Source organism: Lolium perenne, chromosome 6 (assembly GCF_019359855.2).
Source record: "Lolium perenne isolate Kyuss_39 chromosome 6, Kyuss_2.0, whole genome shotgun sequence".
Taxonomy (NCBI): Eukaryota; Viridiplantae; Streptophyta; class Magnoliopsida; order Poales; family Poaceae; genus Lolium; species Lolium perenne.
The window spans coordinates 125,396,399-125,424,237 of record NC_067249.2 but is presented as its reverse complement, the minus strand read 5'-3'; the positions used below and the strand labels follow the sequence as shown (position 1 = coordinate 125,424,237).

The 27,839-nt window shown below is 42.8% G+C and overlaps 1 long non-coding RNA gene across 1 annotated transcript; it reads right to left on the bottom strand.

Moving 5' to 3' along the window:
• Window positions 1–465: 465 nt before the first annotated feature.
• On the bottom strand, window positions 466–22,242 carry LOC127334620 (uncharacterized). The gene is made up of 10 exons (XR_007872314.2): window positions 22,168–22,242; window positions 21,853–21,958; window positions 20,238–21,356; window positions 19,808–19,855; window positions 19,639–19,711; window positions 3,714–3,870; window positions 3,567–3,644; window positions 2,982–3,081; window positions 1,272–1,478; window positions 466–916 (listed from the first exon to the last, which is right to left on the bottom strand). It is a non-coding gene; the product is annotated as an uncharacterized lncRNA (long non-coding RNA).
• Between the last annotated feature and the right edge of the window lie 5,597 nt (window positions 22,243–27,839).

The following is a 27,839-nucleotide window of genomic DNA, read 5'->3' as shown; positions in this document are numbered from 1 at the left end:
TTGCGCTATCGCGCAAATGACAGAATCAAATGAAAATTTAAATTATAAGTTTTAGCTTATTTAGTATTAAACATTAGCTTGAAATTTAATAAATGTTTTAGTATAATTGTAGACACAACATTCTATCAAGGTGTTGCAATTAGATATGACAATTTCAAGGCAAAGGCAAAAGAGAAATAGTAGCTCATATAAATATTTTTCAAGGAAAACCCCACGACCATAATACTTAACAAGGAAGATTGGCGCGGCGCGCCCGTGCGAGGAGAATCTGGACAAACACTTTTACGCAGATCTGGTAACTGTCAAGGCCGGAAGACATTTCTTTTGGAAACTGGAAACAACATACATAACATTCAACCGGAACAACAGAAATCAAGTGCAACTGAAATTGCACAGAAGTTCAAAAAAAGTAAAAAGTTCAAAGGGAACCCAAGATAACATGTAGACCCAATGATCAGCCCCACACTCAGATATAACCAATGGACAGGTAAGAAAGAGCAATACCCAGAAGAGTCATTAATTTTACACTTGATGTACCAGCCTTGCAGACAAATGTGTTTCTCACGATATTGAAGTCATTAATTAGTAGAATTTTTTGCATAAAGAATATATGAACTATACAACCCTAAATCCTAAAACCATTTATACTCTGTTAGGAATGCACGGAGAGCACAGCACAAAGGCATCAAGGGGGAGGCATATAATATTTAAGAACAGATTTGGGCTAGCAAAAGGCACTTCATCAGCAAAACATGCCAAAGATATTTGAAGAATTGCAGCTTGGGGTACTCGAGCTTAAATTAGCTGAGCATGAGTTGCAGCGGTGCTCCAGCCTTGTTTTCAATGTATGATCATACCATATATTCCATTTCCGAAGCTGGCATTCCAATATGCTGTATCAACTCATCATTGCACCCTATGCAACAGAACGAAAAAATATTGGTTTATTATGAATGGAATAGAGCACATGATATTTGTTTCTCCTGCTTTGTGTCCACCATGCACCAAAATACACATGAAAGATTAAATGAGACTAAAGGGGAACAAAGTAGAGTATTTGGAACTTCAGTGATGTGAATAAGCCAAGAGAGGCATTATGGCTGGGTTCACCCATGGAAATGAGGTCGCGCTCACTAAGGAAGGAGTGCCATGGACAGCACCAGGACTAAGGTCACCCCCTTCGACTGACACGGCATACGTCTAAGCCAACCACCATGCAGGGATAAAGTGTTGCTTGGACAATTTCATAGGGCAAGGAGGGGATCATTCACCTTTTCAGTGTGGACTGTCTATCTTCTATGAGGATCGGGCAAGAGAACTGTAGCAAAATCAACCTTTTCCCCCTTCGAGTTCCCCATGCTTCTCATTTCCTCCTAAGGTGCCGCAGACGGCATCTCGCCAGGTCGGTTCTTGATCCGCGGCCGTGTACGTCTCGGTCCCTTCTTTGATGACTCCATGGATGACTCCTTATTTAAAATCTAAAAGGTAACATAATAAATTTTCACAGTGAAAGATAACTCTAGTACTGAATTAAAATATTACAATAGACACTGAGAGTAAATTCGCTAGAGATCTTACCATGTTGGCTTATGAAATGAGACTGGAAAAACATTATAAATTATATATATGCAAACCATATTAGTAGATCTTTTCTTTACATTCAAACTGAAGAAGAAAGACCACAGGCCACCGGGTAAGAAAGCAACATTTGATAAAATACATGAAGACTTTCGTGAATGTTGCCTGCTATATTTCTGAAAAGCTTTTCCATTTTCAAGTTATAGATTGATAGCTTGCATACATTACAGTGTGGAAGCCTTGCAAGAAGTTGTACTGGAATCTACGTAGTATACACAAGATAATAATTTAAAATACATTTCGGCACTTTGATGTATACAATGGTTTAAAACTGAAAGTGCAAGAACTAAAAAGTTATCAATATATACATGAAACAGGGAAGTGCTTAGGGATACTTTCAGGACGTGATTTTGAATGGTCGAACTGAATGTTGCGATGGTCTGCGTCCTGTTTATTTTTTAGAGGTGACCTAAAATAATTCTTGAACCATAACTATGAAGGATGCATTTTAAACCATCAGTAATACCATTGGCAGAACACATCCTTTAAAAGTTCAATTCTAATAAAATATACAATTAAAAAGAAATAAACAGGAGATCTGCAACACTGTAAACTGAAATGAAATACTGAGGTCCACCAGGCAGTAACCTGAATGCTAATATCTATCAAAGTGAAAGAACATAAATGCAAACAATATTAATGTTATACAAAGAAGTCATCTGTTAGTTCCGTTTGAGCAAGCAAACTCTAAAAAAATGATGCAAGAAGATCAACTAAAAACAAAGAGAGGAACTCTCACATAGTTTTCAGAGTGAAAGATAACTCTAGTACTGAATTAAAATATTACAATAGACACTAAGAGTAAATTCGCTAGAGATCTTACCATGTTGGCTTATGAAATGAGACTGGAAAAACATTATAAATTATATATATGCAAACCATATTAGTAGATCTTTTCTTTACATTCAAACTGAAGAAGAAAGACCACAGACCACCGGGTAAGAAAGCAACATTTGATAAAATACATGAAGACTTTCATGAATGTTGCATGCTATATTTCTGAAAAGCTTTTCCATTTTCAAGTTACAGATTGATAGCTTGCATACATTACAGTGTGGAAGCCTTGCAAGAAGCTGTACTGGAAGCTACGTAGTATACTCTAAAAAAGGATGCAAGAAGATCAACTAAAAACAGAGAGAGGAACTCTCACATAGGATCAGATGAAGCAAACATAATTAACTAAAAACTCTGATCATACATTGGAGCATGCACATTTTCCTAGATAAAATGCCTTCAAGCTTCCCCACTGTTTATTCCCCGCAAGGAATGTGCAAAACAGCGATAGAAATTCATAAATATAGACATAAGGAAAAAGAACCCAAGTGGAAAAGAGAAGATCTCACCTAAGCTAAATGATTCGCATGTTGTGAGCCATCCTCCAGCAACACGTAGACAAGCGGTGAATGCCATGGGGCTTGCCTGCGGTCAGTGTTGGACCTCAGCCTGCGATATTGGACTCACATCATATTATATTCTTCTTACCGAGGAGAACAGGAAAATAAAGCAGTGTTTTTTTGTTAGGCATATTTTTTTCATCCTAATCCTCATATTGTTCCTACTGAAGTAGGCATAACAAAATCTAAAGCTAAAAGGTGTCTACTATATTATTCCTAATCAGATTTAAACCTAAATCTGAACCTAAACCTAGCAAATATCTGCACAATAGAAAATGAAATTTAAGCAGCAAACTAAAGCCACAAATAACTATTTTAAGTTTATTACATCCGATGAAATGGTATAATAATTTTTAAAAGAAAACGTTCATTGATTTATTCTCTACTTTCTTTTGCTAAAAGGTGGAAGATAGAAAAATCAAGAATCGGTGATGTGGCGAAAGCCTAAATACACATTATAGGACAAACGAAACAAAGCATGTGGCTGCTCCTTAAGGGACAAAAGTAAGGAGCAATAATTTATGAACTGGAGACCTTTGCATGGAGGAGCAGCCACACCAAATTTGCCGCTCCAGCCTCTTATGCGGCAAGCGGCCTCCATGATGTTCCTTCCTAAGCCAAATTTATATTAGAAAACTGGAATTAGACATAAGAATCAAGAGGGCAAAGAGAGAGGGGCACCTAATATGGATTTTCCGTGGGTTGCTTTATAAAGGGAGGAATCCAATGAAGAAGGCATCACTATGAATTAACACGGCCCAGGATGGACCTTCAAAGTATATACATATGTCTCAACTCTGTCTTATCATGGTACCAGTAAGCACACCTGGGGCATTCTCTGCATGGTAAGTAACAACATAAATAGTTTTAGTCACCAAGAGCTGTTTACAAGTGGCATTTCAATTGCTCACTCACATGCATATCTATGCTTGCAAATATTCATCTTTTGTGTAACAAAATCTTAAAATCACAAGAAAATTTCTGGTTTTGTGCCACAAGAGAGATGCATTAGTGCCACAAGAGAGATTCATCTTTAAATAACCGATTATTTAGGGAAATTTAAAAAGATAGGCATGCATTAGTGCCACAAGAGAGATGCAGTTGCTTTTGTGCAAAAAAACGCATATATAAAATAGAACATCTTGGGAAAGACCTACTGATTATGCTTGATGAACCATGATTTACATGAAATATTAATATCATAGTAATGGTAAGATTATCTAAGGGAAATTTAAAAGTGAGGCAAAAATAAATTAATGGCACAACCGGATTGATTTGCCCCTTTCAGATGGCCTGGTTGAGAGGGTAGTCTTTCAATATTTATAGGAGAAACAAGTTCAAAAAGAAATTGACGGTAGAAGCTCTAAAAATGCAGACCATGCAAGGAAGAACATAAACTTCTACAGCTACAAATCCAATCAGGAAACGACAATGACTATGTTAAAACTTGTATGTTACTCTAGAACCAAAACAGGCCAGAATAGCCAGCTTATCACTGCATGAAAGATAATCATACGACATGGTTTCATGAAAATAACACTTGATACTTTTATGAGAGAGCATCAGATTATTTAATTATAGAAGTTCAATTATCCAAGTGAGAGTGATCTTACAATTTAAAATATGACCGACGATGCTGAATAAGAAACAGAGGCAAAATACGCAATGACAAAAGGAAGACACAAGTTCATGATGTGCATCTGCAAAAAGTTTTCTGCATATCGACAACACTCCCGACCAGATATCCAAAAAAGTGCAACATACGCTGAGAGTCTCAGTTAAGCAAATTTATAATATCGGTAAACGTCATCTAACAGAACAGACTCTTAAAGATGATAACAACAAAAAAGACTACCCCTGTGCTAGATAAACAAGCTGCAATGTAACGGTGGACATGCTCTAATATGATTAAGGAAAATATTACATTGTCATGGCATGACCGGCCATATTTCAAGATTTCATCTGCAAAGATAGTTTCCTTATCACCCATTGTAACATCCCAAGTTTCAACAATAATAAACAAGAAAGATAAATATCCCCAAACCCAAAGTTTGCAATTAACAAAAACTTTTTCTATGCATATAGTGCCACATATAGATTTATGCATTTGAGTGAAATTCTTTTGTGCAATTGCCATGATGAGTGTTAGTATGTTTAAACATTGCTATGTGAACCCTAAGCAAGATCACTAAACCCTAATTTGAGGGGAAATGGAGAAAATGAGAAAAACTCATTTTCCACTTACTTACACTTTATGCAAAATAGCAAATCCTCAACCAAGGCCATAATTGCTTGCTCCCTTGCTTCTAAAATACTTCAATGTGATAAACTAACACAATTGCACCCTTGAACCAAGAATCAAATACAAGGAAATCAAAAATCTCACATACATATGATAATGGTCACTTCTCCCCAAAATATTTTCTTCACCTCTTTACCCCCCTGGTTTTCTCAATTCTTGAACTAAACTTGGTCAACCAAAGCCATGTCATCCAAGACCATGTCAAGGTGAGCAACTTTGATGTTGACCATTAGGCTAGAGTTGACTAGGTTGACCAGAATAATAGTGACAAGAAGGGATGCTGAAATAAAGAGAAGATTATGTCACTTTTGACATTTTGCAAAACAATTCCAAATTGAGTGCCACCACCACCAATACTTCACATTAATTATATAAATGAGATTCACCAAAAAGATTTCCAAAATTCAAATAAAATTCTCTTGCGGCCATTATGTCGAACAGGTGGCAGGCATGATTTCCAAATTAAGTTACACACTATTGTCCACTGGTTTCTTCACTAAACCCCTTTTTTACTTTGATCATTACACTCTCTTACAGCCCCTGCATGATCCCAGTACTTGTCTTGGTCGATTAAAGTGAGAGGAGGAAGAAGAAAAACCCTAAAACTATGCCATGTCTTGTACCCCGGCCACCTTTGGGCATCCCTCTCTCTGGCCTCCCCCTCAACCTTTCCTCTTGTCTTCGAGCATCTCTGAAGCACAAGGATCACGCCAGTACCGCTCGATCGATCGCCAACGCACCCCATTGGCCGGAACGCCCGCGTCCAAAACCTTGCCAGCACACGCCCGTGCACGCGGTGAGCGCGCACTGGCCGCGCCAGGACGCCGTGCACTCGAACGCGACCGTCCTCCCCCTGCATCCCTACCGCAACGTTGAGCAGCTACTCCCCGCCCTCTACACGCTAGACGAGCGCCCATGCCTGCCCTGCACCGTCGCCGTCGTCCTCGACCGAATGATGCCGCACGTCCTGCCGCAAACCCTGCACGCTCCCGAGCCATCCCGTCGCCTTTTCTCTGCGCCAGCTAGCCGTTGAGCATCGCCAGGACGACGCCTACAAGATGCCATCCTCGCCTTGCCCCTTCGATTGACGGAGAGGCCACGCCGTCGACGCTCCTCCACAGCACACCCGGCCCCCTCGCTCCCTCTATAAATAGCGACGATCGGCACCTCCTCTCTTCACACAATCCACTCCCCTCACCTCACTGAGTCTCCTCCACCCATCAATTTCATCAGACCTCGCCGGAGCTGCTCGAATCGCGAGCTCGAGTCCGCCGGAGCCCGCGGAAGCTCTGCTTCGATTGGCGCCTCCCCGAGCGCCGCCGCTGCTCCCAGGGCTTCCTCATCTACTACACCTTCTCCGCGCCTACTACCAGACCCCTGCAACGGCCTGGTACTCCCTCCCACCCCCTAGGCTCGCCGCCAGGGAGCTCGCCGCTCGTCGGTGACGACGACGATCACCGACCGCTCGATCTATTTCTAATCCTACGGCCTAACGCTCGCGTACCGTTTCGCGTGGTTAAGTGTCGCCGACAGGTGGCCCCCACCTCGTCAGTGCGGCCCGAGCGCGCCAGATGCGTGTTGGGCTGCGAAGTAGAATTTAAACCCGTTTCGGCCCAGTAACATTTCCCGCCTAGCCCAGGAATTCAAATCTAGTTTTAATCTTTATTCAAATTTGCTCTGCTGAGGGTTTAGTAAATTTTGAATAGTTTGAATTCTGCCGAACCAAATTTAGCAAACTTTATACCGTTGGAAAGCCCATGAATTTATATATCCAATGCCACTGGCCCCATCTCCAATTTCATTGTAGTTTTAATTTGACAAAAAAGACAAGACAGGGACTTTTGAACATTCAAACTTTATTTAAAATTCAACCAAATAGATTTTGAAGTCATTCCAATTCTAATAAATCACAAATGATGTCCTCTAATTGATTATGCAATAACATAGCCCTGTTGTTTGTATGATCATGGACTAGATCAAATAAAATGGCTATGTAGTCATTTCTAGAGCATTTTAAAGTGGAATTCAAACCCAACCCTAATATGAGAGCTACCTCTCATTTAAATTTTGATCCTAAGTACTAATAACCAGGGGGAATGACTTAGGCTAATGAACCCTTGAGAATTATTACTTAGAGATTTTAATTCATTTAAATGTTAAGTATTAAAACTATGTGAAGTGTAGCACTTCAATTAAATTGAACTCACATATAATAGATATGAAATGTTGACTTTGGGTCAACCTATATTTCATACCTTATTATTATATGAAGAGATTAAATCTTAATAAGAGGTAATGAAAAGAAATGAATTCTTTTAAAGACCTACATACCAAATTTAAGAAATAGGAATAATGAGAGGAAATTATTTTCTTTCCAATAAAGACAAATCAAATAATCCACCATGCCATGTTTGATTGATACTAGGACTAGTGTGAACTCTTTTGAGTGTTTCTAGTTTAGTATGTGAGCTTGGTTTAGTATTTATACCTCGTATTCGTATATAGACGCTAGTAACGAGGAATACCAAGAGGAGGAGGGCTACTCTCAGGATGAAGAAGAGAACTTCGATAACTACCCAGCTCAAGGCAAGCTAACCCTTGCTAAACACAAGTGCTTAGCTATACAAGAGCAAAGGCACCATCACCCTTTACCTTTATGTATTACCTATCCCATGTTTTTACTTACATTTACCTTTGCTTATTTATTTCAAAGTACCTTTTTGATTTATGATTCACTTGGTCTAGAGTAGAAAAAATACTTGGAATAGATTAGCACCACTCAAAGCTAGATAGCACCCCTCATATAGTTGCTAGTGCTAATCAATTAAAATTTGACTACTCTAGATGGGAACATGGTGAAGTGAAATGACTTTGAAAGAAAGTAAAGTGGGGGTGGATTTGAACAAGAGAAGATGGTGATTTTTGATAAAATAGATGATTGAGTTTGAATGCGATACCCTTCCAATTATACAAGTACCCCCACAATACCTGATTATGGGTAGGGCTTAACTAGAAACTTGTGTATTTTAGTATGGGTTCCCTCTGAACAAACATCATAAGGGTTAAGCTGCGGCTGCCTCCGTTAAGTGTGGATTGATGTTGAAATGAGGTGAATGTACGGCCCAAGCCCTGTGCAGTTCCCGGGTTGACTGTGGTTTCCACCGGGAGGCCAAGCTCATGGGGAGAGGTGCTCATACTAGCATATATAAGCGAAAGGTTTCGATTGGTGATCCGCGTACTGTGTTACGATGATTCGGGGTTATCCTCGACGGATGAAATCAAAAGTTGTGGCACAAGAGTACAACCTCTGCAGAGTGTTAAACCTATTCGAATAGCCGTGTCCACGGTTACGGACGATTGGAAAGGCCATACTATCTCCGTTATCATTAAAATGTTTTGATTCGAGAAATGAATGGTGGATTGAAAGGTGACATTATGGTGAACCATAATGAGTTGTGGGAATGACACTAATGTTCCCACTTGAGTTAGTCTAGCACATGATATAAGTTTTTACCAAAGATTTATGAAACTAAAACTTGGCTTTATGCAAATAAACCTAGAGCTTAGCACCCCCTTACACTTAATGAGTATTTTATCTTAGAGTTAGTTTGTGAGTACTTTAAAAGTACTCATGGCTTTGCCCTGGCTATTCAAATGCCAGACTATGAAGGAGAGCACCAGTATCAGGATGACGGACAACAGGACGTCTACGATAACTAGGATCGTCTTCTAACGTCAAGCGTTGCCTGTGGAATAGATCGTCCACTACTACTTCGCTTCCGCTACTATTTGTGATGTTGAACATTATATTCGTGTAATATTGGATCATGTGATCTATGGTTGTAAGACAATATGTGTTGTAATAAATGATGACTCTATGCTACTTACTATTATGTCTCGCAAAAACATTATTCCTGGGATTGCGATGTACGGCATAATAGGCATCTGGACTTAAAAATCCGGGTGTTGACAAGTTGGTATCAGAGCCATTGTTTGACCTTAGGAGACCCTAGTTAGAATGGAAGCTCCAAAAACTTAGTTTCAAATTCCATGATTTGACTAGTTATGAAAACCTTATTCACCTTCTTACCTTGAAGAGTCTATTACAAACTTTAAATTCATGCCCTTCTTCTAAGTGAATTAAAATTTGGAACACTTGCACTTATCTAACTTAATCATCTCCTCTCTCTACAGATGGATCACGTCGTGGATGCGCAGCCCTTTCTCCAGACTGAGTTCTATCAGTTGGGGAACGGTGGAGAGATCATCTTTGAGAGGGACCTCTTCTCCCTCTCAGAGTTCCTCGGGCGCCCACCACCGGAAGTCTTTGGCGGAATGCTGAATGACCAACCCGGTGGTCAACTTCAGTGGGTGATCATGGTGGACCTTCGTGGAAGGTTCACGCTCCCAATGAGCGCAAGGATCCAGTTCTCCTTCAGGGAGAACAACTGGGCGGATGGTCTCGCAAGGGGACTTCAGGAAGGAATCGCACGTCTGTGTGGGCAAAACTTCATGGACTTCACGGATAGTCGCTTTGTGCACTATGCAAGGCACAACTCCCTCGGAGTGCCAATGAACCTGCCGTCGCACCAGCAACTTCGCCACCATGTTGATCATCTTGACTTCATGCTGAGTGAGACCCGCATCGACCTCGACAACTCCCGCGAATACGCCAACCACACTCACATCCAGTTGGCGCAGCAGGCGGACACCATCAGGGTGATCGCCGGAGAACGCAGGGCACTCCGCCGTGCCAACCAGAAGAAGGATCACGCCATCAACCGCCTGAAGGCCAGGATCGCCACTCTGAAGGCGACCATCGCTGCCCAAGCTGAGCAGATCCAGGAGCTGGAAGGCGAAGGTGAAGGGGAGAACATCCAGGGGGACGGCTACTCCTACGTCAGCAACGACGACGACTACGAGGAGGAGGAAGAAGACGACCTGGAGTTCCACCCTTACGAGGATGGCCACGAGCACCTCGATGCCGGGGTAGACAATGTCTACCCTATCAACGTCGATGGCGAGTAGTCCCGTATGAGCACTTGCGTCCCGTGTTATGTATCGGTCCTTTGTATCCGCCCCATGTATCGTAGTTTGTTGAAAGGGTTCTTAAAACCCTCCTGAACATTTGGCTTGTAATATGTGCTACCTCCATGACTATGTTTGTGTGTGTGTAATATTATTACTATTATGAATCAAATTTTAAGTTGTATTTTATCCCAAAATGAGCCATAGACATTTCCCTCTTATCTCATGATCCCTATCACTGTTCAGATGGCACCCCCAACTCGCAACGAAACCGCAATGATGCAGATGTTGCAACAGATGATGACAGAAAGAGAAGCTGAGAGAGTTGACCGTCAAGCCAACCTAGCTGCACTTCAACAACTTGCTCAGGGCAATCAAGGCCACGGAAACAACGACCACCCAGGGTCAAAGCTGAAAAACTTCCAGAACACTAACCCACCGGTGTTCAGCAAGACCGAGGAACCCCTCGATGCTGATGATTGGCTCCAGACTATGGAGAACAATCTCGAGGTTGCCGGAGTGGAGGACAACGAGAAGGTGTTGTTCGCCACCCACTATCTGGCTGGACCTGCACGTGCCTGGTGGACAAGTACCCGCGCCTTACATGCGGGGAACATGATGACTTGGGAGGATTTCAAACTCAAGTTTAGTAAGTATCATGTGCCCTCGGGTTTGATTAAGAAGATGAGGGATGAGTTCAGGGAACTGAAGCAAGGCAGAATGACCGTGGTGGAATACCGCGACAAGTTCCTCACTTTGTCAAGGTACGCCCCGGATGAAACGGACACCGTCGAGAAGAGGAAGGAGAGGTTTCTGAATGGACTGCATGATGAGATGCAGACTGTGCTGATCAATATCCCCTTTGCTGACTTAGAAGCCCTCGTTGACTCCGCCATTCAGATGGAGGGGAAGATACACCAAGCCAATGAGAACCGCAAGCGCCGTATGATGAACCAGAGTGGGCCCAGCAACAACCACAAGTATCGCCCCAACTCAGGTGGAGGGTTCGCCCCAAGAAACAACAAGCCCCCGATGCAGAATCCACGTCCGAGTTATCAGAACCGGAGTGGAGGAAACCCCAGGTCAGGAGGACACAACAACTACAACAACAACAACAACTTCAACCGCGCTCCACCCCGCGCCCCCAACAATAACTCCAACACTGCTCCAAGGACTGGGAGCAATGCTGTTCCCATCACCCCCAAGGACAAGTCCACCTACAACTGCTACGAGTGCGGAGTAGCTGGGCACTTCTCCTATGAGTGCCCCAAGAAGCTCGCCAAGACCGCCGCCAACACCTCGGGCCTGCGCAGCAGCAGCCGTGTCACCACCAACAAGAAGTTCGCCCCCAACAACCCGAACAACCGCAACGGCCGCCTCTACCACATGAATGCAGAAGAAGCTCAGGAAGCCCCAGACGTTGTGCTGGGTATGTTCTCTGTTAACTCAATACCCGCAAGAGTGCTGTTTGATTCTGGAGCATCGCATTCATTCATTACCGAAGATTTTGCATGCACTAGTAAGATTCAACCCATCAGTTTGAAGCATGTCATGATAGTTCAAATACCTGGATCAACAACTAAAGCTAGAAAAATTTGCAAAGATGTGCCAATCAGAATACATGAAATAGAATTCTATGCAAATTTGATTGTTCTGGGAGCCAAAGGTTTGGAAGTAGTCCTGGGAATGGACTGGATGGCGAAACATCATGGACTGATTGATTGTGCCAAGAAGGCCATCACCATGACTAGTAGCACCGGAATAATAGTCGAACACATATCTGAAAAGATGCCCCGAAAGTTCACTTGTAACCAAGGCCTAGCCAAACCCACCTTGGATCAGATCAGGGTCGTTTGTCGATATCCTGATGTGTTTCCAGATGATCTACCCGGTATGCCCCCAGATCGGGATATCGAGTTTATCATCGAGTTAATCCGCGGAACCGGACCTACAGCCCAAAGAGCCTACAGCATGAACCCGGCAGAGTTAGTGGAACTGAAGAAGCAACTGGATGATATGCTATTCAAAGGTCTGATTCAACCAAGTGCGTCACCCTGGAGATCGCCAGTTTTGTTTGTGGATAAAAAGGACGGTGCCACTCGTTTGGTTACGGACTATCGTAAGCTTAACGATGTCACCATTAAGAACAAGTATCCGTTGCCCAAGATAGAAGATCTGTTTGACCAGCTGACCGGAGCCCAAGTATTCTCGAAGATTGATCTGCGAACAGGGTACCATCAGTTGAAGATTCGTGCCACCGATATCCCCAAAACTGCCTTTACCACCAGATATGGATTGTATGAGTACAATGTCATGTCATTTGGATTGACCAATGCCCCCGCTTACTTCATGAATCTCATGAATAAGATCTTTATGAACTTCCTGGACAAGTTTGTCGTTGTATTCATCGAGGACATACTGATATACTCCAAGTCCGAAGAAGAACATGAGCAACATTTGGAAGTGGTCCTAGATACCCTTCGGGAACATCAGTTGTATGCCAAGTTCAGCAAGTGTGAGTTCTGGTTGAAAGAAGTAGGATTCTTGGGTCATATCTTGTCAGCCGGAGGAATTGCCGTTGACCCCGCAAAAATCAAGACTGTTGAAGAATGGAAAGCCCCAACCACCCAAACCGAAGTCCGTGCATTTCTCGGATTGGCGGGATATTACCGCCGATTCGTTGAAGGATTCTCGAGCATAGCAAGACCGATGACCCAACTGTTGAAGAAGGACCGGAAGTTCGAATGGACCGACAAGTGTGAAGAGAGCTTCCAACAGCTCAAGCTAAGATTGATAACAGCCCCAATACTGGTGATGCCGGACATTACCAAGCCATTTGATGTGTACTGCGACGCCTCCAAGATTGGTCTTGGATGTGTGCTGATGCAAGAAGGCAAAGTGATATCTTACCTATCAAGACAGCTGAAGCAGCATGAACAGAACTATCCAACCCATGACTTAGAGCTAGCAGCGGTGGTGTTAGCACTGAAAGTATGGCGTCATTACCTCATGGGTAATCGATGCGAGGTTTACTCGGATCACAAGAGCCTGAAGTATATCTTCACGCAGAAGGAGCTGAATATGAGACAGCGCAGATGGATAGAGTTAATCAAGGATTACGACATGGAAATCCACTATCACCCCGGCAAGGCCAATGTGGTAGCAGATGCTCTGAGTAGACTGCCGTGTCAGTTGAACTCCATGTTAGCAATTGAGCAACCCAGCCTGTTTGAAGAGTTTGAACAGTTTAGGCTTGAACTGGTTAGCGAAGGATACCTCGCCAGCATTGAACTCCAACCCACCCTGATTAGTCAGATCAAGGAAGCTCAGAAAGGAAATGCTAGCATTGACGGAATCAAAAACCAAATAGCCGCCGGAAAGGCACCGGGATTCACCGTAGATGAAGAAGGAGTGCTATGGTATAACAAGCGCCTTTGCGTGCCGTCAGACTCAGAATTGAAGCAAGTTATTCTGAAAGAAGCCCACGACACCCTGTACTCCATTCACCCCGGAGGAACCAAGATGTACCAGGATTTGAAGGAACAATTCTGGTGGCATGGAATGAAGAGAGAAATTGGAAGCTACATCGCCAAGTGTGACATCTGTCAAAGAGTCAAGGCAGAACACCAACGCCCCGCAGGACTGTTGCAACCCTTACAGATTCCCGAATGGAAGTGGGATTCCGTAGGAATGGACTTCATCACCGGACTGCCCAAGTCTAGTAAAGGAAATGATTCCATCTGGGTAGTGGTCGACAGACTGACCAAAGTCGCCCACTTCATCCCCGTCAAGACCACCTATCAGGGACCAAGACTCGCAGAGTTATATATCTCAAGGATAGTCAGCCTGCACGGAACCCCGAAGTCGATAGTATCCGACAGGGGATCCCAATTCACCTCCAGATTCTGGCAGAAAGTACATGAAGGACTCGGAACTCGTCTGAATTTCAGCACCGCCTATCACCCGCAGACAGATGGACAGACTGAAAGAGTCAACCAGATACTAGAAGATATGTTGAGAGCATGTGTGCTAGAGTATGGATCTAAGTGGGAGGACTGCTTACCGTATGCAGAATTCTCGTACAACAACAGCTACCAAGCCAGCTTGCAGATGGCCCCCTTCGAAGCACTGTACGGAAGGAAGTGCCGTACCCCTCTGAATTGGTCGGAAGTAGGAGAGAGTCAAATCTTTGGACCAGATATTCTCCGAGAAGCCGAAGAGAAGGTTCACAAGATCCGTGAGTACCTCAAGACAGCCCAATCAAGACAGAAGAGTTACGCCGACAAGAGACGCCGAGAGATGACCTTCGAGATCGGAGATTTCGTATATCTCAAAGTGTCCCCTCTTAAAGGAATGCAGAGATTCCAGCTTAGAGGAAAGCTCGCACCCCGATATGTCGGACCTTTCAAGGTCCTGAGCCGCCGAGGAGAAGTATCCTATCAGCTGGAGTTACCGGAAGAAATGTCAGCGGTGCACAATGTGTTTCACATCTCGCTACTCCGGAAGTGTTTAGAGGTACCTGAGAAGACCGAGGTTTTCAAGAACATCGACCATCAAGCTGTGGATATCAACTCAGATCTGACATACCGCGAAGTACCTATTCGCATCCTGGAAGAAGCTTTCAGAACCACCCGTACCCGAAGTATCAAGTTTCTGAAGATCCAATGGAGTAATCACACCGAAGAAGAAGCCACTTGGGAGAGAGAAGACTTCATGAGGACTGAGTACCCAGATCTCTTTAGTACCTAGTTTTCTCAGATCTCGGGACGAGATCTTTTGTAAGGGGGAAGGGTTTGTAACATCCCAAGTTTCAACAATAATAAACAAGAAAGATAAATATCCCCAAACCCAAAGTTTGCAATTAACAAAAACTTTTTCTATGCATATAGTGCCACATATAGATTTATGCATTTGAGTGAAATTCTTTTGTGCAATTACCATGATGAGTGTTAGTATGTTTAAACATTGCTATGTGAACCCTAAGCAAGATCACTAAACCCTAATTTGAGGGGAAATGGAGAAAATGAGAAAAACTCATTTTCCACTTACTTACACATTATGCAAAATAGCAAATCCTCAACCAAGGCCATAATTGCTTGCTCCCTTGCTTCTAAAATACTTCAATGTGATAAACTAACACAATTGCACCCTTGAACCAAGAATCAAATACAAGGAAATCAAAAATCTCACATACATATGATAATGGTCACTTCTCCCCAAAATATTTTCTTCACCTCTTTACCCCCCTGGTTTTCTCAATTCTTGAACTAAACTTGGTCAACCAAAGCCATGTCATCCAAGACCATGTCAAGGTGAGCAACTTTGATGTTGACCATCAGGGCTAGAGTTGACTAGGTTGACCAGAATAATAGTGACAAGAAGGGATGCTGAAATAAAGAGAAGATTATGTCACTTTTGACATTTTGCAAAACAATTCCAAATTGAGTGCCACCACCACCAATACTTCACATTAATTATATAAATGAGATTCACCAAAAAGATTTCCAAAATTCAAATAAAATTCTCTTGCGGCCATTATGTCGAACAGGTGGCAGGCATGATTTCCAAATTAAGTTACACACTATTGTCCACTAGTTTCTTCACTAACCCCTTTTTACTTTGATCATTACACTCTCTTACAGCCCCTGCATGATCCCAGTACTTGCCTTGGTCGATTAAAGTGAGAGGAGGAAGAAGAAAAACCCTAAAACTATGCCATGTCTTGTACCCCGGCCACCTTTGGGCATCCCTCTCTCTGGCCTCCCCCTCAACCTTTCCTCTTGTCTTCGAGCATCTCTGAAGCACAAGGATCACGCCAGTACCGCTCGATCGATCGCCAACGCACCCCATTGGCCGGAACGCCCGCGTCCAAAACCTTGCCAGCACACGCCCGTGCACGCGGTGAGCGCGCACTGGCCGCGCCAGGACGCCGTGCACTCGAACGTGACCGTCCTCCCCCTGCATCCCTACCGCGACATTGAGCAGCTACTCCCCGCCCTCTACACGCTAGACGAGCGCCCATGCCTGCCCTGCACCGTCGCCGTCGTCCTCGACCGAATGATGCCGCACGCCCTGCCGCAAACCCTGCACGCTCCCGAGCCATCCCGTCGCCTTTTCTCTGCGCCAGCTAGCCGTTGAGCATCGCCAGGACGACGCCTACAAGATGCCGTCCTCGCCTTGCCCCTTCGATCGACGGAGAGGCCACGCCGTCGACGCTCCTCCACAGCACACCCGGCCCCCTCGCTCCCTCTATAAATAGCGACGATCGGCACCTCCTCTCTTCACACAATCCACTCCCCTCACCTCACTGAGTCTCCTCCACCCATCAATTTCATCAGACCTCGCTGGAGCTGCTCGAATCGCGAGCTCGAGTCCGCCGGAGCCCGCGGAAGCTCTGCTTCGATTGGCGCCTCCCCGAGCGCCGCCGCTGCTCCCAGGGCTTCCTCATCTACTACACCTTCTCCGCGCCTACTGCCAAACCCCTGCAACGGCCTGGTACTCCCTCCCACCCCCTAGGCTCGCCGCCAGGGAGCTCGTCGGTGACGACGACGATCACCGACCGCTCGATCTATTTCTAATCCTACGGCCTAACGCTCGCGTACCGTTTCGCGTGGTTAAGTGTCGCCGACAGGTGGCCCCCACCTTGTCAGTGCGGCCCGAGCGCGCCAGATGCGTGTTGGGCTGCGAAGTAGAATTTAAACCCGTTTCGGCCCAGTAACATTTCCCGCCTAGCCCAGGAATTCAAATCTAGTTTTAATCTTTATTCAAATTTGCTCTGCTGAGGGTTTAGTAAATTTTGAATAGTTTGAATTCTGCCAAACCAAATTTAGCAAACTTTATACCGTTGGAAAGCCCATGAATTTATCTATCCAATGCCACTGGCCCCATCTCCAATTTCATTGTAGTTTTAATTTGACAAAAAAGACAAGACAGGGACTTTTGAACATTCAAACTTTATTTAAAATTCAACCAGAATAGATTTTGAAGTCATTCCAATTCTAATAAATCACAAATGATGTCCTCTAATTGATTATGCAATAACATAGCCCTGTTGTTTGTATGATCATGGACTAGATCAAATAAAATGGCTATGTAGTCATTTCTAGAGCATTTTAAAGTGGAATTCAAACCCAACCCTAATATGAGAGCTACCTCTCATTTAAATTTTGATCCTAAGTACTAATAACCAGGGGGAATGACTTAGGCTAATGAACCCTTGAGAATTATTACTTAGAGATTTTAATTCATTTAAATGTTAAGTATTAAAACTATGTGAAGTGTAGCACTTCAATTAAATTGAACTCACATATAATAGATATGAAATGTTGACTTTGGGTCAACCTATATTTCATACCTTATTATTATATGAAGAGATTAAATCTTAATAAGAGGTAATGAAAAGAAATGAATTCTTTTAAAGACCTACATACCAAATTTAAGAAATAGGAATAATGAGAGGAAATTATTTTCTTTCCAATAAAGACAAATCAAATAATCCACCATGCCATGTTTGATTGATACTAGGACTAGTGTGAACCCTTTTGAGTGTTTCTAGTTTAGTATGTGAGCTTGGTTTAGTATTTATACCTCGTATTCGTATATAGACGCTAGTAACGAGGAATACCAAGAGGAGGAGGGCTACTCTCAGGAAGAAGAAGAGAACTTCGATAACTACCCAGCTCAAGGCAAGCTAACCCTTGCTAAACACAAGTGCTTAGCTCTACAAGAGCAAAGGCACCATCACCCTTTACCTTTATGTATTACCTATCCCATGTTTTTACTTACATTTACCTTTGCTTATTTATTTCAAAGTACCTTTTTGATTTATGATTCACTTGGTCTAGAGTAGAAAAAATACTTGGAATAGATTAGCACCACTCAAAGCTAGATAGCACCCCTCATATAGTTGCTAGTGCTAATCAATTAAAATTTGACTACTCTAGATGGGAACATGGTGAAGTGAAATGACTTTGAAAGAAAGTAAAGTGGGGGTGGATTTGAACAAGAGAAGATGGTGATTTTTGATAAAATAGATGATTGAGTTTGAATGCGATACCCTTCCAATTATACAAGTACCCCCACAATACCTGATTATGGGTAGGGCTTAACTAGAAACTTGTGTATTTTAGTATGGGTTCCCTCTGAACAAACATCATAAGGGTTACGCTGCGGCTGCCTCCGTTAAGTGTGGATTGATGTTGAAATGAGGTGAATGTACGGCCCAAGCCCTGTGCATTTCCCGGGTTGACTGTGGTTTCCACCGGGAGGCCAAGCTCATGGGGAGAGGTGCTCATACTAGCATATATAAGCGAAAGGTTTCGATTGATGGTCCGCGTACTGTGTTACGATGATTCGGGGTTATCCTCGACGGATGAAATCAAAAGTTGTGGCACAAGAGTACAACCTCTGCAGAGTGTTAAACCTATTCGAATAGCCGTGTCCACGGTTACGGACGATTGGAAAGGCCATACTATCTCCGTTATCATTAAAATGTTTTGATTCGAGAAATGAATGGTGGATTGAAAGGTGACATTATGGTGAACCATAATGAGTTGTGGGAATGACACTAATGTTCCCACTTGAGTTAGTCTAGCACATGATATAAGTTTTTACCAAAGATTTATGAAACTAAAACTTGGCTTTATGCAAATAAACCTAGAGCTTAGCACCCCCTTACACTTAATGAGTATTTTATCTTAGAGTTAGTTTGCGAGTACTTTAAAAGTACTCATGGCTTTGCCCTGGCTATTCAAATGCCAGACTATGAAGGAGAGCACCAGTATCAGGATGACGGACAATAGGACGTCTACGATAACTAGGATCGTCTTCTAACGTCAAGCGTTGCCTGTGGAATAGATCGTCCACTACTACTTCGCTTCCGCTACTATTTGTGATGTTGAACATTATATTCGTGTAATATTGGATCATGTGATCTATGGTTGTAAGACAATATGTGTTGTAATAAATGGTGACTCTATGCTACTTACTATTATGTCTCGCAAAAACATTATTCCTGGGATTGCGATGTACGGCATAATAGGCATCTGGACTTAAAAATCCGGGTGTTGACACCCATGAGATGTTGACATTAATGTCAATCTACGATTTAAAAGTGCAGTATACGAAATTAAATGTTAGGAAGCTTAGCGGTTGCTTGCTTTTCAGCGCATCAACTTAATCAAGGATAATGACCAGATGCATCTAAAAAAGGGAAGTAGATACTACTTGGTGTATGGTAATTACTTGACCGGTCATGAATCACGCATGTACACTTACTTTGCATTATGATCTTCATTCTATATACCTTGATCCAGTGACCATCCTCATCAACTTGACAAATGCAAATGATCTTCAGAGTTTGGAAAGAGATCAGTAGAGCTTAACCATACTTTCTACAGAAACAACGGACATATTATGGATCACTCCAACATGTTTGACTACAAACCTCTATGAGTAAACACCAGCCCTTTAGAGAAAAAACATCGGTAAGCCTCTAAAATACAAATAATCCAATAATAAATAAGTTTATGTCTGAACTGCAACCAATCACTGAACCAAACAACTGATCAAGCATTGATACTCTGTACATCACTGCTCAATATAGCACTCACTATTGGTGAGAGAAACGGAAAAAATGGTACAAACAACTGTTTAGTTGCATCTAAATGTAAATTTTATGCCCTAGGCGAGATACCGAAATGCATATACTTGCTCTCCATCTACGACACATCAATACCTAATTAGAATACAAATGCATTATTATATACCATTTACACCGCCAAAATGGCAGTAGAAGCGTAGAATCTGGTATATATATGTTGACCTCAGTCTCAACTGAATAAAGTAAATGACAACAAGAGTAGTAGCTAGTGTACCTGAATCCAGCATTGTGTGGGTGAGATGATGTACAACCTAACAGCTAGAAACAATGCCAGCAAATCCCGAGACTTAAGTGATAGTCCTAGAAACAATATAAGAAAAACAAGTTCAGAATAAGTTAGAGAGCACAAATTCAGTTTCTGTTGTACCATCAGACACGAAGACAGAACCACGGTATCTGGAAACAGAGAATGAAGCATGGTGTCAGCTCACAAATAGTAGGAAATTTAAACAACAAATGACGCTCCACTTAGGTAAGCCATGCTTGCAGCCTCTGTCGCTAGCTTATACACTTAACTCTGTCAGCTGTAACAGAGTTGGTTAATAGAATCTGTAACATTCAACAATACCAACTAAATGATCTCTTATGAAGAAAGAAAAATTCAGGTAGCATTTCTGTGAATAGATAGGAGAGCAGCAGAGTCAAAATAACGGAATGGAAGAACAAATGATAAATCAGGTGAAATAATTTCAAGTAATATTGGTTTTAAGTACTAAAAAGTTCAAACCCTGATGAGCAAACCACTCAAGAATTGATGGAAGGGAGATGATGACCAGAAATATTGCATGCAATAAGTGGTTGAGCCCCATGTGCATTAAACATCCTAAAGCAAAAGCATACATGGAAATAAACATTACACACGGTAAAGGGAACCCCGGGATGTAAAGTTGTAGATTGATTTAAATGCCATCATGTTCTTGACTAAAGCGTACACTACGAACAATTATTTTGAACATGAATAAATCAGCATGGTAAAGGGAACCCCGGGATGTAGCCTATAAGAATGGTGGCTTCACATGTAAAGTTGTAGATTGATTTAAATGGGTGGACATTGCCTTTCTTTCGTTTTATTCACTATCTTTCTGTGGCGAATCCGACACACTATGTTGCTCATTAGTTGTATTCAGTTCAGTGGGAGGAAAAGCAACCAGAAAAGGTAAATTTGTGCATAAAATGATATGCAACAGTGTTAAGAGAGGCGAGGGGAACTGAAGCAAGAATGTATTTATTTCCATATACAGACTACAGAGCCAAAAGAAAGCAAACCTTCGGAGTAGAAGAAAGCGGAGCACGGCAAGGACAGGCGAACAACCAATCCTAGCAAATCTTCAGGCTGTGAAACAAAGTACAAACTCAAATTCGCAAATCATCAAGCTGTGAAATAGAGAACAATCTCATATTATCAACACAGAGGACACTCATATTAGAAAATAATCAGGCTCATATTATACATTATAAAGATAAAGACTAAATTCCAGAAGAAGCAATATTGGCTAGCAAAAAGAGACCCGTTAGACAAAATTCTTCTTATGCCTGCATCCTTTTTTTCAATAGACTACTCTGCTATACTGTATTGATTAGTTGTCATAGAAATATGTGTGCTCCTATCATCAGGTTTCCACGAATGTTGTTTGTTTACCATAAACTTTAAAGCCATGTCAGATTGCAAAAAGCTATTTACAGAAAACTGAATTCACCACTCACCTGCAGCTAAGCATAATAAAACCAATCTACAATAGTAATAAATTATTTTCTGGAAGAACTAATGCAATCCTTATGTATAGAAATCATGCCAAAGTAATAAAATAGAGTAGGCATTCTGCATTCACCTAGGATCAACCACTAAATTATAATGCACCAGTGCTGGTCGTTGTCACTGCTGTCGTAGGAATCTTCCGCCACCCAAATACAACATTCCAAGCCGCGGCTGCACATCTACAAAGCGAGAAATAAAACTTTACCATCTTAGAGAAGAATTGAATCAAACATTTACATAATGCAAGAGCTAGAGTAAATAAACAATTAGTAACAGGCTACTATTTCATATAAAAACAGATCCAGGGATCAAAATAAGAAAAATCATTACTGGAAAGTTATTACCACTAAGATTGTACTGGCAAAGATCATACGGAAATGCCACTTACCAATAAAGAATAGACACCTACATGTGACCTGCTTGAGGCCTCTATTGGAGGTATTGCTGCTGTCTGTCATCTAACCTACAGACCATGTGAAATTATATCCATGACAAACATACATCAGATCCATGTATTAAACTTGAATTCAGATAGACACACATCTAACAGTATCCCACAACGGCAACAACACACACACACCAAGCAGAACACAGCAGATCCATGTGTTCCTTCATCTTGCAGCAGCACACACGCATCAGACAGTACCAGCAGCACACGTACATCAGGCAGTAGCCCACAACGACAAGAACACAAGCACAATACCCGCATCCAATCGACGAGAGACAAAGAAAGGAAGCAGGAACTCACTTGCCTAACGGGGACGAAAAGGCGCTGAGAAGGAGGGGCATGGGCGTCGTGCGTGTCGCCGCCGCCGCTGGAGGACGAGCTGCATGCGCGTGGTGCGCTCCCGCGGCTCGTTGCCTTTCTCTGCACCACCAACCGCCGCGGGGAGATGAAAGGAAGCCACGAGCGAGGACTCCGCTGGCGCCGCCGGGGCCCTCCTCCGGAACCTGCTCCTGCCGTGCCTCCTCTCGTCCGCCACGGCAGCCGTCCCGTCCGGCCCCGTCTGCTCTCCTGCAGCTCGCCTCCAGCAGGAGGATGCGCAGGGAGGCCGCCGGCGTCGGGGAGGCGCGAGCAGGTCGCAGCGGCCAAGGGCGCCGTGCGCAGCCGATGGCGCCGCCGCACGGAAGCCCGCCTGCGTGCGGTCTCCCGTCCGTCTCCATGCCGGGGAGAGCGGCGCGCCACCATTGGAGAGGAGCAGAGAGGAGAAATGGGGATTGGGTGGAAATGAGGCCCGGGGATTGGAGGAGCGATCTAGGGTTTCACCCGTGCCCTGTGGAGAGGAAAAACAAGGCGACTGAAGGAACGGGCGTGTCCGCCTCTCGTCATCGGGGCCCGCACATGGCCGGTCCCACGCGTCATGGAGCCTTTCCGAAGCCGAAGGAGTGAGAAACATTTTGACCGATCCAACGGCTGTGGTGAAAAGTGGGATAGAAGATTTACTGTGCAGAGGCAAACGTGTGACCCAGATTGATTTGCCCCTTTGGATGGGCTGGTTGGCCGGGTACTCTAGCATCATTTATAGGAGAAATTGATAACTCTGTTATAATTCCTAAGGGAATAGCTGCGAGTGTGCATACAACCATTCTTGGAAGAACAATATCCATTGATTATCTTGTTATTGAATGTGCAGGAACAGGACAAATCACACTCGGAAGATCCCTGCTGAAACTATTGGGAGCAGTCATAGATATGGGAGAAGGCACCCTAAAATTCACCTCTACACCGGGGGGTAGACATATATTCCCTAAATCAAAGAGTAAGAAAAAGAACAAGAAAGGTAAGGGTAAAGCCCAAGGTAATGTTGATGCATCATCTCTTGATAATACTTGATATACACTTTCTGCGCCTAGCTGAAAGGCGTTAAAGAAAAGCGCTTATGGGAGACAACCCATGTTTTTACTACAGCACTTTTATTTTATATTTGAGTCTTGGAAGTTGTTACTACTGTAGCAACCTCTCCTTATCTTAGTTTTGTGCATTGTTGTGCCAAGTAAAGTCGTTGATAGTAAGGTTCATACTAGATTTGGATTACTGCGCAGAAACAGATTTCTTTGCTGTCACGAATCTGGGCCTAATTCTCTGTAGGTAACTCAGAAATTATGCCAATTTACGTGAGTGATCCTCAGATATGTACGCAACTTTCATTCAATTTTAGCATTTTCATTTGAGCAAGTCTGGTGCCTAAATAAAATTCGTCTTTACGAACTGTTCTGTTTTGACAGATTCTGCCTTTTTATTTCGCATTGCCTGTTTTGATATGCTTGATGGATTTTTCGATTCCATTGACTTTCAGTAGCTTTGTGCAATGTCCAGAAGTGTTAAGAATGATTATGTCACCTCTGAACATGTAAATTTTAATTGTGCACTAACCCTCTAATGAGTTGTTTTGAGTTTGGTGTGGAGGAAGTTTTCAAGGATCAAGAGAGGAGGATGATACAATATGATCAAGTAGAGTGAAAGCTCTAAGCTTGGGGATGCCCCGGTGGTTCACCCCTGCATATTTAAGAAGACTCAAGCTTCTAAGCTTGGGGATGCCCAAGGCATCCCCTTCTTCATCGACAACATTATCAGGTTCCTCTAGTGAAACTATATTTTTATTCCATCACATCTTATGCATTTTGCTTGGAGCGTCGGTTTGTTTTTGTTTTTGTTTTGTTTGAATAAAGTTGGATCCTAGCATTCATTGTGTGGGAGAGAGACACGCTCCGCTGTTGCATATGGACAAATATGTCCTTAGGCTTTACTCATAGTATTCATGGCGAAGGTTGAATCTTCTTCGTTAAATTGTTATATGGTTGGAATCGGGAAATGCTACGTGTAGTAATTCTAAAATGTCTTGGATAATGTGATACTTGGCAATTGTTGTGCTCATGTTTAAGCTCTTGCATCATATACTTTGCACCCATTAATGAAGAAATACATAGAGCTTGCTAAAATTTGGTTTGCATAATTGGTCTCTCTAAGGTCTAGATAATTTCTAGTATTGAGTTTGAACAACAAGGAAGACGGTGTAGAGTCTTATAATGTTTACAATATGTCTTTTATGTGAGTTTTGCTGCACCGCTTCATCCTTGTGTTTGTTTCAAATAACCTTGCTAGCCTAAACCTTGTATCGAGAGGGAATACTTCTCATGCATCCAAATCCTTGAGCCAACCACTATGCCATTTGTGTCCACCATACCTACCTACTACATGGTATTTCTCCGCCATTCCAAAGTAAATTGCTTGAGTGCTACCTTTAAAATTTCTATTCTTCGCCTTTACAATATATAGCTCATGGGACAAATAGCCTAAAAACTATTGTGGTATTGAATATGTACTTATGCACTTTATCTCTTATTAAGTTGCTTGTTGTGCGATAACCATGTTCCTGGGGACGCCATCAACTACTCTTTGTTGAATATCATGTGAGTTGCTATGCATGTCCGTCTTGTCTGAAGTAAGGGAGATTTGCCGCTAGAATGGTTAGAGCATGCATAATGTTAGAGAAGAACATTGGGCCGCTAACTAAAGCCATGATCCATGGTGGAAGTTTCAGTTTTGGACAAATATCCTCAATCTCATATGATAATATTAATTGTTGCTAAATGCTTATGCATTAAAGAGGAGTCCATTATCTGTTGTCTATGTTGTCCCGGTATGGATGTCTAAGTTGAGAATAATCAAAAGCGAGAAATCCAATGCGAGCTTTCTCCTTAGACCTTTGTACAGGCGGCATAGAGGTACCCCTTTGTGACACTTGGTTAAAACATGTGTATTGCAATGATAATCCAGGTAATCCGAGCTAATTAGGACAAGGTGCGGGCACTATTAGTATACTATGCATGAGGTTTGCAACTTGTAAGATATAATTTACATGACACATATGCTTTATTACTACCGTTGACAAAATTGTTTCTTGTTTTCAAAACTAAAGCTCTAGCACAAATATAGCAATCAATGCTTCCCTCTGTGAAGGGCCTTTCTTTTACTTCTATGTTGAGTCAGTTCACCTATTTCTCTCCACCTCAAGAAGCAAACACTTGTGTGAACTGTGCATTGATTCCTACATACTTGCATATTTCACTTGTTATATTACTTTACATTGACAATATCCATGAGATATACATGTTACAAGTTGAAAGCAACCGCTGAAACTTAATCTTCCTTTGTGTTGCTTCAATACCTTTACTTTGATTTATTGCTTTATGAGTTAACTCTTATGCAAGAATTATTGATGCTTGTCTTGAAGTACTATTCATGAAAAGTCTTTGCTACATGATTCATTTGTTTACTCAGTCATTACCATTGTTTTGATCGCTGCATTCATTACATGTGCTTACAATAGTATGATCAAGGTTATGATGGCATGTCACTCCAGAAATTATCTTTGTTATCGTTTACCTGCTCGGGACGAGCAGAAACTAAGCTTGGGGATGCTGATACGTCTCCCACGTATCGATAATTTCTTATGTTCCATGCCACATTATTGATGATATCTACATGTTTTATGCATACTTTATGTCATATTTATGCATTTTCCGGCACTAACCTATTAACGAGATGCCGAAGAACCAGTTGTTGTTTTCTGCTGTTTTTGGTTTTAGAAATGCTAGTAAGGAAATATTCTCGGAATTGGACGAAATCAACGCACAGGGGCCTATTTTGCCATGAAGCTTCCAGAAGACCGAAGAGGAGACGAAGTGGGGCCACGGGGCGCCGCCACAGTAGGGCGGCGTGGCCCAAGGGGGGCCCGCGCGGCCCTGTTGTGTGGGGCCCCCGTGACGCCTCCTGACCTGCCCTTCCGCCAACATATAGTCTTCGTCGCGAAACCCCCAGTACCGAGAGCCACGATACGGAAAACCTTCCAGAGACGCCGCCGCCGCCAATCCCATCTCGGGGGATTCAGGAGATCGCCTCCGGCACCCTGCCGGAGAGGGGAATCATCTCCCGGAGGACTCTTCACCGCCATGGTCGCCTCCGGAGTGATGAGTGAGTAGTTCACCCCTGGACTATGGGTCCATTGCAGTAGCTAGATGGTCGTCTTCTCCTTATGTGCTTCATTGTCGGGTCTTGTGAGCTGCCTAACATGATCAAGATCATCTATCTGTAATGCTATATGTTGTGTTTGTTGGGATCCGATGGATAGAGAATACTATGTTATGTTGATTATCAATCTATTACCTATGTGTTGTTTATGATCTTGCATGCTCTCCGTTATTAGTAGAGGCTCTGGCCAAGTTTTTACTCTTAACTCCAAGAGGGAGTATTTATGCTCGATAGTGGGTTCATGCCTCCATTAAATCTGGGACAGGGATAGAAAGTTCTAAGGTTGTGGATGTGCTGTTGCCACTAGGGATAAAACATTGATGCTATGTCCGAGGATGTAGTTATTGATTACATTACACACCATACTTAATGCAATTGTCTGTTGTTTGCAACTTAATACTGGAAGGGGTTCGGATGATAACCTGAAGGTGGACTTTTTAGGCATAGATGCATGCTGGATAGCGGTCTATGTACTTTGTCGTAATGCCCAATTAAATCTCACTATACTCATCATATCATGTATGTGCATGGTCATGCCCTCTCTATTTGTCAATTGCTCAACTGTAATTTGTTCACCCAACATGCTATTTATCTTATGGGAGAGACACCTCTAGTGAACTGTGGACCCCGGTCCATTCTTTACATCGAATACAATCTACTGCAATACTTGTTATACTATTTTCTGCAAACAATCATCATCCACACTATACATCTAATCCTTTGTTACAGCAAGCCGGTGAGATTGACAACCTCACTGTTTCGTTGGGGCAAAGTACTTTGGTTGTGTTGTGCAGGTTCCACGTTGGCGCCGGAATCCCTGGTGTTGCGCCGCACTACATCTCGCCGCCATCAACCTTCAACGTACTTCTTGGCTCCTACTGGTTCGATAAACCTTGGTTTCTTACTGAGGGAAACTTGCTGTTGTACGCATCACACCTTCCTCTTGGGGTTCCCAATGGACGCGTGTTGAACGGAAAGACATACGTCAACTACGCGCAGCAGATACTCAGTCAAAATCGAGGAACAGC